Source organism: Lactuca serriola, chromosome 6 (assembly GCF_051521515.1).
Source record: "Lactuca serriola cultivar US96UC23 chromosome 6, Lser_US96UC23_V15, whole genome shotgun sequence".
Lineage (NCBI taxonomy): Eukaryota > Viridiplantae > Streptophyta > Magnoliopsida > Asterales > Asteraceae > Lactuca > Lactuca serriola.
The window spans coordinates 148,440,542-148,458,206 of NC_136413.1; the positions used below are offsets into that span (position 1 = coordinate 148,440,542).

The 17,665-nt window shown below is 43.4% G+C and overlaps 1 non-coding gene across 1 annotated transcript; it reads right to left on the bottom strand.

Annotated features, from left to right (window-relative positions):
• Positions 1-17,329: 17,329 nt before the first annotated feature.
• LOC145060872 (small nucleolar RNA R71) lies at positions 17,330-17,435 on the bottom strand. The gene has a single exon (XR_013687054.1). It is a non-coding gene; the product is annotated as a small nucleolar RNA R71 (small nucleolar RNA).
• Between the last annotated feature and the right edge of the window lie 230 nt (positions 17,436-17,665).

Genomic DNA, 17,665 nt, shown 5'->3' on the forward strand with positions numbered 1-17,665 from the left:
CAGACCGAAGTCTTGAGACTGCATCGGACCGAAGTCCGGAACTAACTAGGGCCTTGCCCTCTGCATCGGACCGAAGTCCAGAACTAACCAGGGCCTTGCCCTCTGCATCGGAACGAAGTCTGGAAACTAACTGAACATAGCATAGCATAATCATAACTACTAGCATAAACACATATACTGCATACTGCATCGAACCCAAGTCCGGAACACATAACACAAGGACAGGCTTGAATTACAAAGACATCAAGCACACTGAACTACTGCATCGGATCGAAGTCCGGAACTATTACTAACTAGACGGGCCGACATTGTGGCCGTAGACCCGTTCCTACTGGAAGGAAACTCACCTCGTAACGATGGCTGCCGAGATGTTAAATCTGAAACTGCCTGACTGCTGCTCCGGAACTCCCCGGCTACAAATCCCATAAACACTATATCAAATATTGAATACTAATCTCAAGGTAAAATGACTATTTACCCCTGGTCAAGTCAACTTCCTGGTCAAAGTCAACTTCCTGGTCAAAGTCGACTTCCAGTTGACCGGACTCGCCGAGTTGGGTCGTCAACTCGCTGAGTCCCTATCATCCATTCTAGTCCTTTTACCTACTTCTACTCGTCGATTTTGGCAAAGACTCGACGAGTTCTTCTTCGATGCTAACATCGAGTCTAACTTCATCCGACTCCCTGAGTTGTATGAACAACTTGTCGAGTTCTCCTTCGACATATGAACACGTCCAGTCCGTGACTCGCTGAGTCGTATGAACAGCTCGTCGAGTCTGAAGAACAACTTGCCGAGTTGACGAACAACTTGTTGAGTCCCAAGCATGCTATTACTATACAGTCGATTCTAATCGATTTCAGTGCTTCGAAATCATAGATCTGAGCTTCTAGGACTGGTTTTACACATAAAGTTTCCAACTTTACGTGCATACACAAGAGTATGAGGCTAAAATACCCAAAATCATCAAATACTAAGCACTTAGGGTTTGGAACAAGGACAAGATTGCATAAAGGTGGCTATAATGAGCTCCTGGAGTTCAATAACATCAAGATCTAAGGTTTCCATCCAAAGGAGAGTCCATATCTCAAGTTTTGAATCATAAAAGGCTCCAAAGAAGACATAAGAAGCATAAAAGAGGGTTTAATTGAGGAATACACAAGGTAATAACTTCATTACCTGAATGAGAAACAGATGGAAGCTAACTCCTGGATCTCCTTTCTCTTCTATGGACCTTCTTTCCTTCCTTCTCTTCCAAAGCTTCCAAACTAGCACAAACACACTCAAACTCAAAAATGGGGGCTAGGGTTTATAGGAGAAATGCTCTAAAGGTGCTGGAGGCTAGCATGGGAGGCTATAATGACGTTTAAATAGGGTAGAAACCCTTGAAATTAGGGCTTTATCCAGACAGGCGGACTCGCCAAGTCCCAACATATGGACTCGCCGAGTAGCCAACTTAAATCGCGAGCTCATCCCGCTTCTACTCGACGAGTCGGGCTACAGACTCATCAAGTACCCCTTAAGAAATGGAGATACTTTAATTAAATTTACATACCAGATATGGGGCGTTACAACTCTCCCCCACTTATCTTAGACTTCGTCCTCGAAGTTTGCTACTGCTGAATCTGAAAATAACTCAAGATAATGCTCCCTCATCTCCGCCTCGGTCTCCCACGTCCATTCTGAACCCCTTCGGTGTTGCCACTGCACCTTCACTAACCGAACCACCTTGTTCCTCAAGGTCTTTGTCTTCCAATCGAAGATCGCAATCGGTCTCTCAATATAATTCAGGCTGTAATCAACCTGAATATCCTGTAAGGGTACAACTTCTGACTCGTCCACCAAACACTTCCTCAACTGAGAAACATGGAAAGTGTTGTGGATCTGGCTAAGCTCCGCAGGAAGATCCAACCGATAAGCAACCCGACCCACCCAGGTCAAAACCCTAAAAGGACCAATGAACCAGGGGCCCAGCTTGCCCCTCTTCCGGAACATGATAACACCCTTACAGGGTGATACCTTCAGGAGGACCATATCGCCCACCTGAAACTCCAAGTCCGAACGCCTCCTGTCGGCATAACACTTCTGTCAACTCTACGCAGTCTTGAATCTGCTACGGACCTGCTGGATCAACTCTGTGGTCTTGAGCACCACCTCGGTGATCCCAATGACTCGCTGACCGAACTCGCCCCAACAAATCGGGGTCCTACACTTCCTTCCGTAGAGCATCTCGAAAGGAGGGCGGTCAACACTAGCATGGCAACTGTTGTTATACGAAAATTCCGCTAAAGCAAGATACGTATCCCAACTGCCTCCAAAATCTAGGACACATGCCTGAAGCATGTCCTCGAGAGTCTGAATCGTCCTCTCGCTCTGCCCATCCGTCTAGGGGTAGAAAGCGGTTGTAAAATGAAGACGAGTCCCCATCTCGTCGTGAAACCGCTTCCAAAACCTGGAAGTAAAACGGACGTCTCGGTCTGATACTACTGATACGGGCACCCCATGTCGTGCCACTACCTCGCGCACATAAATATCGACTAGCTTCTCGGCCGATATGCTCTCTTGAATCGGTATGAAATGTACGCTCTTGGTCAGCCGATCCACTATGACCCAAATCGAGTCAACTCCACATGCGGTCCTGGGAAGCTTAGTGATGAAATTCATAGTGATCTCTTCCCATTTCTACACCGGAATGTCTAACGGCTGTATCTTGCCGTGGGGGTTCTGGTGTTCTGCCTTGACCTTCCTGCAGGTCATGCATCTCTCTACGTACCAGGCTACGTCCCGCTTCATGCAGGGCCACCAATAATCTGGTCGAAGATCTCTATACATCTTCTTCGCCCCTGGATGGATGGAGAACCGGGACTTGTGGGCCTCATCCATTAACACCTGTCGTACTCCTCCCCAATACGGCACCCAGACTCTCCCATGGAGGGTCAACAGTCCTCTACTGTCATAATTGAAAGAAGCTACTCGGCCCACAATCCTCTCACACTTCTACCTCTCCTCCTTCAGGCCCTCGACCTGTGCCTCTCTAATCTGCTCCAATAATGGAGTAATCACCATCATTGCCATCCTCAGACATATGTGTCTAATCAATGTCGCCATCGCCTTGCGACTCAGGGCATCGGCCACAACCTTGGCCTTGCCCGGATGATAAAGGATCTCACAATCTTATTCCTTTACCACATCTAACCATCGACGCTGTCTCATGTTCAAATTCGGCTGGTCCATGAGGTACCTCAGACTCTTGTGATCCGTGTAAATGGTACAGCGGACCCCATAGAGGTAATGTCTCCAAATCTTGAGGGAAAACACCACTGCCCCCAGCTCTAAATCGTGCGTCGGATAGTTAGCCTCGTGAGGCTTCAACTGTCTAGAGGCATAAGCTATCACATGCCCTCACTGCATCAACACTGCTCCTATCCCTGTGATTAAAGCATCACAATAGACTACAAAGTCATCCACTCCTTTTGGTAGGGTAAGAATCGGTGCCTTGCACAATCGCTGTCTGAGGGTCTCAAATATTGCCTGCTGCTCAGACCCCCAACGAAACACCACCGACTTCCTTGTCAGTCGAGTAAGTGGAACTGCTATCTTGGAGAAGTCCTGGATGAACCTCCTGTAGTACCCTGCCAACCCTAGGAAGCTCCAAATCTCAGATGGAGACCTCGGTACTTCCCACTGCATCACAGCCTCTATCTTGGCCGGATCCACCAATATCCCCTTCCGGTTGACGAGGTGCCCAAGGAACTGCACCTCGCGCAACCAGAACTCGCACTTGGAGAATTTCGCGAAAAGTCTCTCCCTCCTCAAAGTCTCTAGAACCTCCCTCAGGTGCTCCTCATGATGCTCCCGAGTCTTGGATTAACCAAGATATCGTCAATGAACACTATCACAGACGCGACTGGAGCGTTGATGAGCCCAAACGGCATCACCACAAACTCATAATGACCATAACGGGACCTAAAAGCTGTCTTCTGAAAATCCTCACCTATGACCCGCATATGATGATAACCAGAGCGCAGATCAATCTTGGAAAACCAAGATGCTCACCGAAGCTGATCGAACAAGTCATCTATCCTCGGGAGTGGGTAACAGTTCTTCACTGTTACCTTGTTCAACTCCCGGTAATCTATACACATACGGTGCGATCCATCCTTCTTCTTCACAAACAGGATCGGGGCTCCCCATGGTGAACTACTCGGTTTGATGAAACCCTTATCTAGCAGCTCCTGCAGCTGCGTAGACAACTCTTGCATCTCTGGAGGAGCCAACCGATGGCTATCGGAGCCGCACCCAGAACCAGGTCAATCCGAAACTCAACCTGTCTCTCCGGAGGTATCCCAGGCAGATCCTCTGGAAATACATCTGGGTACTCACGTACCACCAGTACATCGTCAACAGTCGCCTTGCCCTTCTCCCGGGCATCCAAAACATAGGCGACGTACCCCGCGCAACCCAACTAGAAGTAGCGTCGAGCTCTCGCTGCCGAGCAAAGAATCGGTCCGCGATGTGGCCTCTCGCCCTGAATCACTAACTCTCCCCCAACAGGGGTGCGGACCCTCACTAACTGTAGCTCACAATCAATCACCGCCCCATTGGGGCTCATCCAATCCATACCCACTATAACCTTATTCCCTCGTAGGGGAATGGGAACCAAGTCCACTGAAAACTGATCATCAAATAACTGCAGCGAACAAGCCATATGTACTCTCGCGACCCTGATGGTCCTTTCATCAACTATCTCAACCTCAAGCGGACAATCCAGCTCCCTCGGAGCTCTGCTGAACCTCTTGCTAAGCGCAAGTGAAACAAATGATCGGGTAGCCCCTGAATCAAACAATATTGTAGCTAATATGTCGTTCACTAAGAACAACTCTATATAATAACATATAACCATAAGAAACAATCAACATTAATAAAGAGTTGAAGGGAAGATACATACTCATCACCACATCAGGAGTCGCTTGCGCCTCCTCTGCTGTCATCTGAAAAGCTCTACTCTTCGCCACTAGTGCCTCATTTCGGCCCTAATAGCCGTCTGTAATCCTTAATGTTGTAGGGGCAGGTGTTGTCACCTTCCCTGCTGTTGTTGCCACTGGCAAACTCGGACACTGAGAATTTTTATGTCCCCTCAGATTGCAATGGAATCAAATCAGATCAGATACCGCGGTAACGGTGGGAGTAGCCATACAATGTCTGCTCATATGCCCGGTCCGGCCGCACTTGTAGCAACCAGGACTCCACGCCATGCATGCCCCATCGTGCAATCTCCCACACTTGCCATACCGGTCGTGGCTCTGCTGACTTCTAGATCTGTGATCTAATACCTTGGGCTTTTTGCCCGAACTCCCACTGCCAGATACCGCCTATGGCTTCCTCTTCTTCTCCATCTCTAGATCAATCTCTCTCTCACGAGCCCTAGCAATCATGTCATCCAACGTTTTACAGCTGGACCGGCTCACAAACTGGCGGATATCACTCCGCAACATCTCATGATAACGGGCCTTCTTCATTTACTCATCAACTACGTACAGAGGAACGAGAAGATCCCTTTCCCTGAACTTGGCAGTAATCTCCGCCACTGTCTCTATAGTCTGGGTGAGATCCTGAAACTTCCTGGCTAACTGCTGCACCTTGATAACCGGTGCAAACTCGGCTCTGAACCTGGTAGTAAAATTAGCCCAAGTCATCACATCAAGTGTTGTGTCATCCCCGATGACCTGCCCAATCTCCTCCCACCAATCTCATGCCCTGTCCTTCAAAAGACAGGATGCTAATCTGCCCTTGTCCCCCTTGGGACATCTGTTGTCGGAAAGCATTGGTGACATCTGCCAACCACCTGGTACTCGCTATGGGGTCTCGAGCCCCATCATAGTCGGGAACTCCACAGGACCTGAACTCCCTTAAAGTGAGCGTGCGTGACCCCATCATGGTCGCCACCTCAACACGAAAGGTGCTCAACCTCTCATCCATCAGCTCCAAAATACCCTCCTTGATCGAACAAAAGATCACAAGAGTCTGCTCGAGTATGATGTGAGTAATCTCTGAAGAAAGAAACTACCTAGTCTGATCATCCAAATGTCCGGCTCCCGAGCCTGGTCCTGATCCCTCATCGTCCCCTGAACTGCTGACTGCTGGTCTAGGGTGTAAAACCACCATTCTGAAACACATAGCGACAATGTCATAAATACTGATATATCTCGAGGGATCACTATTATTACAAGTTTCCTGGTTTCGCCTTGGCCTTCCTTGATTCAAGTACAGACCCTCTACTTTCAGTAGTATGGGCCCCTACTGCCTTCTACATCTATCTGTACCTTCCCCAAGAACTGCCTCGACTCCACCAAGTCCCTTCTACTACTACTGCTGATATCATGCTAATCTCATCCTAGGCTAGCCCTAGGGTGATCACCAACCCACTCTCCGCCATCAGCTGCATAAGAGGTCCTCACTTTCTTCCCCTAACTAACTCGCGAATACTATTACATATCACTCCAACTAGATAAGTCTTCGAATGAGGGATCCTACCCTATAACGGTTGGACTCAAACGAGAGCTGTCAAAATAGAGCTAGACCTAACCTTCTAAAATTATTTAGTCCTTGTAATATGTAACTTAACATATTCGTTTACTAGTTAGTGGAAGACAACTAGAACTCCTAAAAGCACAAAGCAAGCAGCATTCGGGCATTGATTACATAATCAAGCATCTACCACTCTGGTTATCATTCTGACTAATCTGCATTAGCATACAATGTTAAGCTCATACTATCAGGCATAACCTAACTAGGCTATTCTACTGCTGTCTACTCAATACTAGCATGCAATTTTCATAAAGCTGAAACACATATAGCAGGCACATAAGGCATCCTCCTAGATCCTTAGTCCTATTCTAGCATGAAGTTCTAATGAAATTGGAATTGATAATCATAACATAAGCTTGTATGGGTAATTTGGGAGGACTTACTTGAGCTCGGTTGATCGCATGCACCACACCCCTTTTTAAGAAAACTCTTTTTCTTCCTAAGTTCTTTTCAAATTTTCTTTTCGAAAACATTTCTCTTTTAAAAAAATCCTTCACCATTTCCTTAGTTTGAGTTCAGACACACTCAAAAGTATGCCAGAATCCCTCAAACCAAGGCTTTGATACTAACTTGTAACAATCCAAAATACAACCCAAAAAAATTTTGTTTTAATATTACTAAAAATCACATCATCCAATGTCATATATAACAAGAACCATGGAATGAGTACTCAATAGTTGTAGTAACTGTGTCAAAACAAAACTATATCAATCATAACAAAATGTCAGAATAAAACTCCCAGGATAAAACTGAAGCTATGGTGGGTGCGATGCCATCAACCTGAGCTCTTCCCTTTGCTAGTGGAAGTAACTGAAACCAAAATTGAAACTGTAAGCACGAAGCTTAGTGAGCTCCCCCAAACTACCACATACCATACAACAACATATAAACACATATTGGGCCTTGCCCACTACATCATACCAAAGTCCGGAAACTGCATCGGACCGGAGTTCGGAACTGACTAGGGCCTTGCCCTCTACATCGGACCGAAGTCTGGAAACTGCATCGGACCGAAGTCCGGAACTAACCAGGGCCTTGCCCTCTGCATCGGACAGAAGTCTGGAACTAACCAGGGCCTTGCCCTCTGCAGCGGACCGAAGTCCGGAAACTAACTGAACATAACATAACATAATTATAACTACTAGCATAAACACATATATTGCATACTGCATCAGACCGAAGTCTGGAACACATAACACAAGGACAGACTTGAATCACAAAGACATCAAGCACACCAAACTACTGCATCGGACCGAAGTCCAGAACTACTACTAACTAGACGGGACAGCATTGTGGCCGTAGACCCGTTCCTACTGGAAGGAAAGTCACCTCGTAACGATGGCTGCCAGATGCTAAATCTGAAATTGCCTGACTACTGCTCCGGAACTCCCCGACTACAAATCCCATAAACACTAAATCAAATACTGAATGCTAATCTTAAGGTAAAATGACTATTTACCCCTGGTCAAGTCAACTTCCTGGTCAAAGTCGACTTCCAGTTGACCGGACTCGCCGAGTTGGGCCGTCAACTCGCCGAGTCCCTATCATCCATTCTAGTCCTCTACCCGCTTCTACTCGTCGGTTTTGGCAAAGACTCGACGAGTTCTTTTTCGATGCTAACATCGAGTCTAACTTCATCTGACTCACCGAGTTGTATGAACAACTCGTCGAGTTCTCCTTCAACATATGAACACGTCCAGTCTGTGACTCGTTGATTCGTATGAACAGGTCGTCGAGTCTGAAGAACAACTCGTCGAGTTGACGAACAACTCGCCGAGTCCTAAGCATGCTATTACTATACAGTTGATTCTAATCGATTTTAGTGCTTCCAAATCATAGATTTGAGCTTCTAGGACTGGTTATACACGTAAATTTTCCAACTTTACGTGCATGCACAAGAGTATGAGGCTAAAATACCCAAAATCATCAAATACTAAGCTCTTAGGGTTTGGAACAAGGCCAATATTGCATAAAGGTGGCTATAATGAGCTCCTAGAGTTCAATAACATCCAGATCTAAGGTTTCCATCCAAAGGAGATCCATATCTCATGTTTTGAATCATAAAAGGCTCCAAAGAAGACATAACAAACATAAAAGAGGGCTTAATGGAGGAATACACAAGGTAATAACTTCATTACTTGAATGAGAAACAGATGGAAGCTAACTCCTGGATCTCCTTTCTCTTCTATGGACCTTCTTTCCTTCTTTCTCTTCCAAGGCTTCCAAACTAGCACAAACACACTCAAACTCAAGAATGGGGCTAGGGTTTACAGGGGAAATGCTCTAAAGGTGCTGCAGGATGGGGTGGGAGGCTATAATGACGTTTATATAGGGTACAAACCCTTGAAATTAGGGCTTCATCCAGACAGGCAGACTCGCTGAGTCCCAACATATGGACTTGCCGAGTAGCATTCAACTTTTTGCATCAGATTCTGTGGTGACAGGTTGTCAGCCTATCATGATCGGATGGATCAAATGGATCGAAGGAGCCATGAGTGGCGGTATAGATAGGGCTATTATTGTTAGACGATGTATCCTTTGGAGGTCGCGTGGGACCGTTGCGTGTGTTTTTGTCCCAACAATCAGTTATGTGTATGATGTTTCGAGTAGTTAACAAATAAGGTGAGATTAGAGAGGTCTCGGCTGCCTTCTGAAAAGAAGCAAGTGGTGGCAAGAAGAGTCAAAGTGGGTTCAGTGACTTGGGATTTATGCGTGGAGTTGCTCGTATTCGGGGTATACGTTAAGTTGTTCGTAGTTGGGTTAAATAATCTCAGAGTGGTTGATTTGATCCTGTTACGTGGCTCTTGTCTGAGTCTAACCATTACAAGGATAAGTCTCCTACTCGAAGGATTAGTTGAGCTTCTGTCAAGTATAAGTGTTCTGCAGGGATATTTGGTCCGTGACTCTGTTTTCTAGTGGGAACCTCAAGCTATCAGAAGTTGAGTGGCCAGTTGGGAGATAAGTGCAGTGAACTCGACAATGATTCGGTGTGAGTGGTCTGTTAGGGAGACATGCCATCTCAAGACTTCAGGTTTCAGATTGAGTAACTGGGATCATGCTGCAAGGAATTCATTTCATCTTCGGGTTTTTGAACCCTGTGGGCTTGGTTATGGTTGCCTTGGAAAGGATGGGGTATGCTTGTGGTTGTAGCCGTGTTGCTCAAGTTATTTAGCGTGTCAGGAGTGGTAAGGAATGATTTCGAGGAAAAAATCTAATTTAGGTGGGGGACAGTTGTAACATTTCGTTTAAAATTAATTAAATAAATAATAAACTCTAAAGCCCCAAGATGTAAATTATTATTATTATTTTATAGCCAAATCAATAATATTTATCGGGGTGTCGGTTTCGGGGAGCCAAATGATATGATTTGGATTTCGGGGGTTAAAGTGTAATTCCGGGATTTAAATTGTAAAGAATTTTGAAGGCTGAGGGTTGTTTGGTATCTTTTGGACTTAGATTGGAAAGATTCTTGGAAGCAAGGGGCTATAGGGTAAATTAGGGACTTCAATTGAAAGCTTTTGGGGATGGAGGGGCTGGAAGCATAAAATGGCATGAACTTTATATTGGAGACGGGGATTAATCCTGTCACCCCCCTTGCATCTCATTCACTCGAATAGAAAGAAACCCTAACCCTAATGATGTATCAAGCCAGCCGCCACCATTGTTGATACATGCTCGGCAGCCGCCAGCTTTGTTGAGTCCGACCGTTGCCCTCCACTTCTACTACCTCATCGAGCGCCACCATCCACAACTCTACTTCCGTCAAGGATGTCGTGAACAACAAAGATCTTCACGTGGGTCGTCGGAAGCCATAAGGCGAGGCCGCTGCTGCCGTACTTGATGGGTTTCACACCATCATCTTCCTCCTCCATTTCTTTCTGACGTCGCATCATTGCTGTCGTTCCGAGCAGCTACTTTTATGCACTCCGGTTGCCCTCCGCCACTTTTTCCTCCACTGTTGCATTGAATGTAGCCGCCGCCATGCGGTTGTTCTGCCGTGACCGATATTCTTCGACCGCTGCATGCCACCAAGTGGGTGGTTTCGTTCATATTGTAATATATAGGCGTATATGCTACTGTTGTCGGTTATGTACCTTGAAAGTGTGAAGGTTAGGCCGGAAAACCAAAGAGACTCACCACCACCACCATGAGGTGGTGGCTGTCACCTCCAACCACCGCCTGCCGCCACAAGGGTGGCTGAGTGTGTGCGTGGTGTATTTTATTGTGTGTGTATTTTTGGATATTATGTTGTAAGTATATGGTTAATTTGGCCTGAAAAACCTGTCACCACCACCATGAGGTGGTGGCTGCCACCTCACGCCACCATTCTACCGCCGCCTTGGGTGGCGGTGTGCTCTTGTGTGATTAGATTTCTTTTTGGGATGTTTTAATGTGTTTTGATTTAGAATCGTAACCACCACCACGAGGTGGTGGTCGTTGCCGTGAGCCGCCATTGACCATCACTACCCGAGGTGGTAGTGGGTGGTGGCCAACTTAATTAACCCTAGTTAACCTAATGAAGCCCTAATTGACCTAAAAACCTAACCATTTGACTAATTGGCATGCAATTGGGTTGGAAACCCTAACTAAGGTTTAGAAAACCCTAATTTTGGAAATGTGAGTTTAGAATTTGTCAGGACCCGCGTTTGGACCAATGGATTTGGAATTTTGAATTACACCCGACCACATTATATGTGTGGACTAGTGGAGTGGTGGACTTAATGGATTAAGTCCTTAATGGAGTAAGTCCTTAATGGGTTAAGTAGGAACACTTAACCATAATCGTCATTTTATGTGAAAACCCTGATTGGGTTTGGGTTTTTGTTGGGCCATTTCTTGGACTGGGTTGTTATGGGCCTTCGTGGGCTAAATGGGAACAAATTTGTTGACTAAGGAAATTATTGGGCTTTAGGATAAGGCCCATTTAGAAACGCTTGGGCCCAATTTGGAAAATAGGGCCATAAGTGGGCCATAATTGGGCCTTAATGATTATGAGATATTGGACCATCGGAATGCCAACTGTTTGGACTAGAATAAATGGTTTGGTCCTTAGGTAAGACATGTAGAGGTTTGGGCCCAATCTAGAAAATTAGGCCATATGTTGGGCCTTGGTTGATTATTGGGCTTTTGGGCTTTCAGAGTGTGTGTTTGGACCTTGGTGTTGGACCAAGTTAGGTTAAGGGTAAAATAGTCTTTTTATCCCAATCATTGACTTATGGTTATGTATTGAAACCCAATTATTAATTGGGTGTTGTTTTGATGTTGACAGTTTGGGAATCTGTCAACCAGCAACTAGAGTTTTGTCCGCGAGACTACGACTATGTGAGGCGAGTCTCCTCACCATACCAATGGGTCTAAGGCACCAACGCCGATCCATTTATTTAGTTGAGATGATTATTGTGAATCTACTATTGATACATTATGTATTTATGTAAAGACCATGCGGGGGTTCCCATGGCAATTAGTTATATGTGGTATGCTAGTTGATTGTGTGGTATTTGGTATGCTAGTTGTCTTTGTGACACTTGCATGAAAGACCCTTGAGGGTTCCCAAGGCAGTTGGATATAAGGCCATGTGGGGGTTCCCATGGCATTCCAGGCTAAGACCATGTGGGGGTTCCCATGGTTGTGAGCTAAGACCATGTGGAGGTTCCCATGGCATCCGTTGTAAGACCATGTAGGGTTTCCATGGCACCTTTATACGTTTGTTTGTATGGCTTATAGGGTTTCTATATGTGTACTATTAATTGATTATGTGTTATGTTGGTATGACATTTGTATGGAAGACCCCGGGGGGTTCCCGTGGCAATAGATTAAGACCATGCAGGGGTTCCCATGGCAGTGGGCTAAAACCACGTGGGGGTTCTAGTGGCACCCGGTGTAAGACATTTGATGGTTTCCATGGCATCTATATATGTTTATGGGTATGAATTATGTGGTTGATATGGTTTATGTAGCTGTTATAGCTAATATGGATTATGTGGTTATGTGGATTGTGTGGGCTATGCTCTGGGGAACTCTCTAAGCTTCATGCTTACAGTTTTGTTTATGATTTCAGGTATCATTATTTTGGAAAGGAAGGGCTTAGCTTGATCGCAGCGCACACACCCGCGTTTTCCACATTATGTGGTTTTGGGATGAACTCTGATAAATGTTTTTAATTAGCAATGTTTTGGAATACTTGGATTTAAAGATATCTGTGTTTTAACTATAATAAAAATGAGATTTTTACCCTCAATTTTTGGGTCGTTACAACTTAGGAGTTACTAGGGCTTTGGGAGGGTTTTAGAGAAAGGTTAGAAAGAGAGAAGGGTTGTGGTGTGAAAGAAATGAGTGAAGTCGCATCCTTTATATAGGCGTCAGTTGCGCATTATGCTATCACTACGCCTTGAGTATGAGGCGACGCTCCGTGTATGAGGGGACAGGTGCCAAGCTTCAGATGGGGAGACATGGTCGTTTCGAAGCCTAGTATATAAGACTGCGGGGCGTACTCTTCTTCTATGCGGGGCATACTGATCCTCGCAACAGCCTCATCAAACTTCTAAATTCTGTAACTTTCACATACGAGCTATGTTTTCGACATTCTTTATATCCGCGCGTAGGTAGAGATGTACTCTACAACTTTCGTTTAGACTTCGTCGGATAATTTTGAATTTATTTTTAAATTTATATTTTAACAGGTCTGGACAAGTAAAGTCCATTAAAAATTCAGAACTTTGTTATCCGACGTCCGTTTTCGTCTGTCTTTTTATCATTGAGCTCCTACTAACGAGATCTTCGATTCTCGCTGAGGTTGTGTTGGCTAAAAATTGTTCGATCTAAAATTTGAATTTCGGGTTGCGTACTGATATGCCAAATCTTAGAAAAATCATAACTTCCTCATACGAAGTCAGATTTGGGCGTTCTTTTTATGCATGCTCTCGGTTTAACATATGCCACAAATTACGTTTAAATCGCTAAGGCTTAAAAGTACTTTATCGTAAACTCACTTTTTACATCACACAGTGTCGTGTCAGTTTTGTCATGAAATTTTGACAGGTCATAACTTCTTCTTTATAACTCGGATTTTAGTGTTCTTTATATGTACGGAATCCTTGTGACATATACTATAACTTAGTTAAGATTATTTATTCTAAATAATCTTCTATCAAAAAGTCATTCTTAACGCTTGTTATCTCTAAATTGACTAGTCCGACTTTGCGGGCGTTACAGTTATCTCCCTCTTAGGATGATTATGTCCCAAAATCATCAACAAAACAGGGCTTGTATAATGACTCCATACATTATCTTTTTATCCTAGGTAATAACCGTAACTCTTATGTCCTTTCAAAGTAGTATGTAACTCTTGGACTTGCTTGACTACTAGCAATGTTCAATCTTGCACTCGCTCTTTATCTAGCGTTGGACTTTCAATTGTAACCTTGAAGTTACAAAATCAATCCTTATTGGAGACTCCTAATTAACTTAAGATAGGTTTGTTACTTTGATTATCATAATAGACTGATGGGTCATGTTTTAATGACCTCTCATCGTTAGACTCAGGTCTTTTAGAGTCTAATTCTAGAATGGAATATACCTTCCTTCATGTTCTAATGTGATATAATCACATTCTAGCATGTAGCATGTATCACTTCTAGGTACAAGCTTCTTTACTTTAACAGTGATCGGGATACTTCTATTGATCGCTTCGATTATCTTTCACTTCAATCTTCTGGCTTAAGTCGGACGTTACATCGATCTTGGTTCTCTAAACCATGTAACATACTCGTCTTAGTCGGACTCGATTTGATATGACCACTAGGGTTGGTAACCATGTGACTTTCCCTGATCCAAGTGTGAGTCATGTGTTTCCGGTAGTATAGGCCTCTACTACCATTCACACCTACCCATACTCGTCCCAAGTATTTTCTCGCAGTTTTCCAAGTCACCATACAAGAATTTCACATAGTCAATTAACACATCAGATAAAATAACTAAGCTTTATATTATTTCTTGAAATGATTACATAGATGTTCAAGTTCAACCTATACTATGCCTCTAATAGGTTACTCCAGATGATATTTTCCGCATGGCTACTTCATATCTTGATATTCGGTTATAAAGTACTCACTCCTGATTCCTTGCAATGTCACTTGCTTCGTCAAGGATCATATAGAATGCTGTTGACTTTGGCTACGACGGTGCATTTGGCTTTGTAGCTCCTTCTCTCTTTGAAGAGTCTTGCTTGAAGTTACCTTCTTCAATACATCCATAAACACACCCTTTTGTTGAATGTACACTCATTGGCGTAATGCCTAGACTTCCCACACTTGATATATGTCACATCCTCGCCATATTTTCCAAAGTGTTTCTTCTTGCACTTATCGCACCATCATGCTTCATGATATGAGCTTATTTAGTCATAAAAATCATTTGTTATCTTATTAATTATTATTGATTTTATATCAATTTATGGACAAAAGATACTTAATATTGTTCAAATTATATTTTCAGTCCAAAAGAGAAGCTCGGAAGCAAAAGGAAGCAGGACATACGATTGAAAGCTTGGGAACGGAACAAAGAAGAAAAATGCCAAAACCAAGAAGGACTCAACGAGTAAGGACGACTACTCGACGAGTCGTGTCGAAGATTCGCGATCCTCTAGAAGTCCTTGTCGTACACGGATTTTAAGTGACGGACTCGTCGAGTCAGTCACTGGACTCGATGAGTCACCTTTGTTTCCAGAATACTATAAATAGGGACTTGGAGATCAAAATTACAGACTTCTCTGGAACCCTAGGAGGAAAAATTATGATTGAAGGAGCTGTTAAGTCGTGAGAAGCATAGGAATTAACCCTACATTCAATCTTGAAGAGAATTAAGGCAACTTTAGTTTATTATTAATAATCTTTTGATTTGAATCATGTTTAAACTCTTTAACTTCGTTTTTCAGCTTAAGTTTACTGCAATTATGAACTAAACCCTTATTCTTCTGTTTGGGTAAGACAAATTTGAGACTATGGTTTGATTAATGGTAGGATTAACTTTAAATTTGTGATTTTGTTAAATTAATCTTGTTAAAGATCCTTATGCATTAACCCTAACTATTTTCTGTTAATAGGAAAGCAATTAGGCTGCATGAACATCTCTTAATTGTTTACCTCATGTGATTTATGTGAACACTTTATTATGTGCCTAGGATTAGTGAATGTGAAACTAGGATTAATTAGAGAATGGGTAAGTTAATGTGAGAGCTTGTTTGATAAACCAACAACAAGAGGCTAATTGAATTATTAATTTGATTAACCGTTACAAGTCTTATTTAACCCGAATAAATAACCTAGAGAATTAATTAATTTAGACAACTAGCCACTGCTTGAATTAGTTTATTTTCTAAGGATTAGCGATAATCACCTGAATCGGTAGCCAATAAAAGGTTAATCCATTGCACGATTACCATTAAATCAACCATATGATCAATTGAGTCAAACCTAAACAGAAGTCCTCTTAATTATTAAATTTAGTGGTGATAACTTGTTTTAGTTGCTAGTTAGTTAAATTGCGTGTTAGTTAGTTTATTTAAGTTTTCTAGTCTTGCAAAACTAGAGAAAACCTTTCCTTTTATTACTTGTTTTTAGATAATATTAGTTATTAGTTTAAATTTTTCATTCCCTGAGTTTGATACCCTAATTATTTAGCTACACCACAATTGATAAGTCCACTGTCTTTGTGTGTTAATTTTATAATTAAAGCAGGTTTAAAACTAGTGCATTTCACACACATCAAGTTTTTGGCGTCGTTGCCGGGGAACTGTTCAAAAATTAACTAATTTTTAGTTTTATCGAACCTTTGTGTGAGATTTATGTTGCACAAAGTTATTTCTTAGGTAATTTAGTAATTAGGATAAGTTTTAATAATTTTCTATTTTTAGAAGTTAGTAAGTAATTTTTCTGTTTTTTGCTCTGAACTCGCCGAGTGCAATCGAAGCGACTCGGCGAGTCCATCGCTGTTACACAGTTTCGTATTTTATTTTATTTTTGTTCTTTTTACGCATTTTTCTTGTTTTGTTTGCAAGCATTATATGACCCTAGGATCCAATACACCCATGGTTCCTCCATACGAAGACCCAGAATCCGCTCTAAGGAAAAACAAGGGCAAGAACGTAGGAGAAACGGCAACATCGAAGAATTCACCGTTAAAGAATCTAAAAGTTGTCTTTAGTAAGAACAAGGACAAGAAAGCAGCAGAGGCCAGCAGTCAAAAAAGCGAAGGCAGTAAATTAGAAAGTTTTGAAGACAGTACAAAAGAAGCCAAGATTGAGTACGATTACGAATCCGAAACCGAGGAAGAGAGCGACTTTGAAGGCGAACTAGCTAACCCCATGGCCAAAATCGATGAAGTTCCCATGCGAGAATGGAATAAGAAGATGCGTGAAGACACCGGTCCGGGGCTCGTGCAACCCGTGATTCCCGCAAACGCCAACTTTGAACTCAAATGCCACATACTCGCCCAACTTAAGGAGAGTCCATTTATGGAAAGGATCACGAAGACGCGTACAAGCACCTAGAAGAGGTTAGCGACATAGCCGACTACTTTAATTTTCCTAATGTGGCCCGCGATACCGTTTTGCTTCGTATGCTTCCCGTCATGTTCAAAGGTGTTGCAAAGGATCGGCTCAAGTCACTCCCTCCCGGATCCATCACTACATGGGCTAAGATGAAAGAAGAATTTATTGACCAGTTTTTCCCACCTTCGAAGATAGCCAAGTTGAAGAAAGCTATTGCCAAATTTGAACAACAAGCTGGAGAGTCCCTTTATGAGGCATGAGGAGATACAAGGGCCTACTAAGGAACTGCCCACATCATGATCTAAACAGTCAACAAGAAGTCTCCATTTTTTATGATGGAGTCAATGTAACAACTAGGCAGCTCCTTGACTCGCAAGGACCCCTCACAAAGAAGGCACCCCCGGTGATCAAAGAGCTAATTGAATAATTCTCTAAGCACTCTAGAGAATACCATAACCCAAGTAATGACTTGACTCGAGGGGCAGTAAATCCCATTACCGATGACATGGCAGCAATGATGGCAAAGTTGGAAA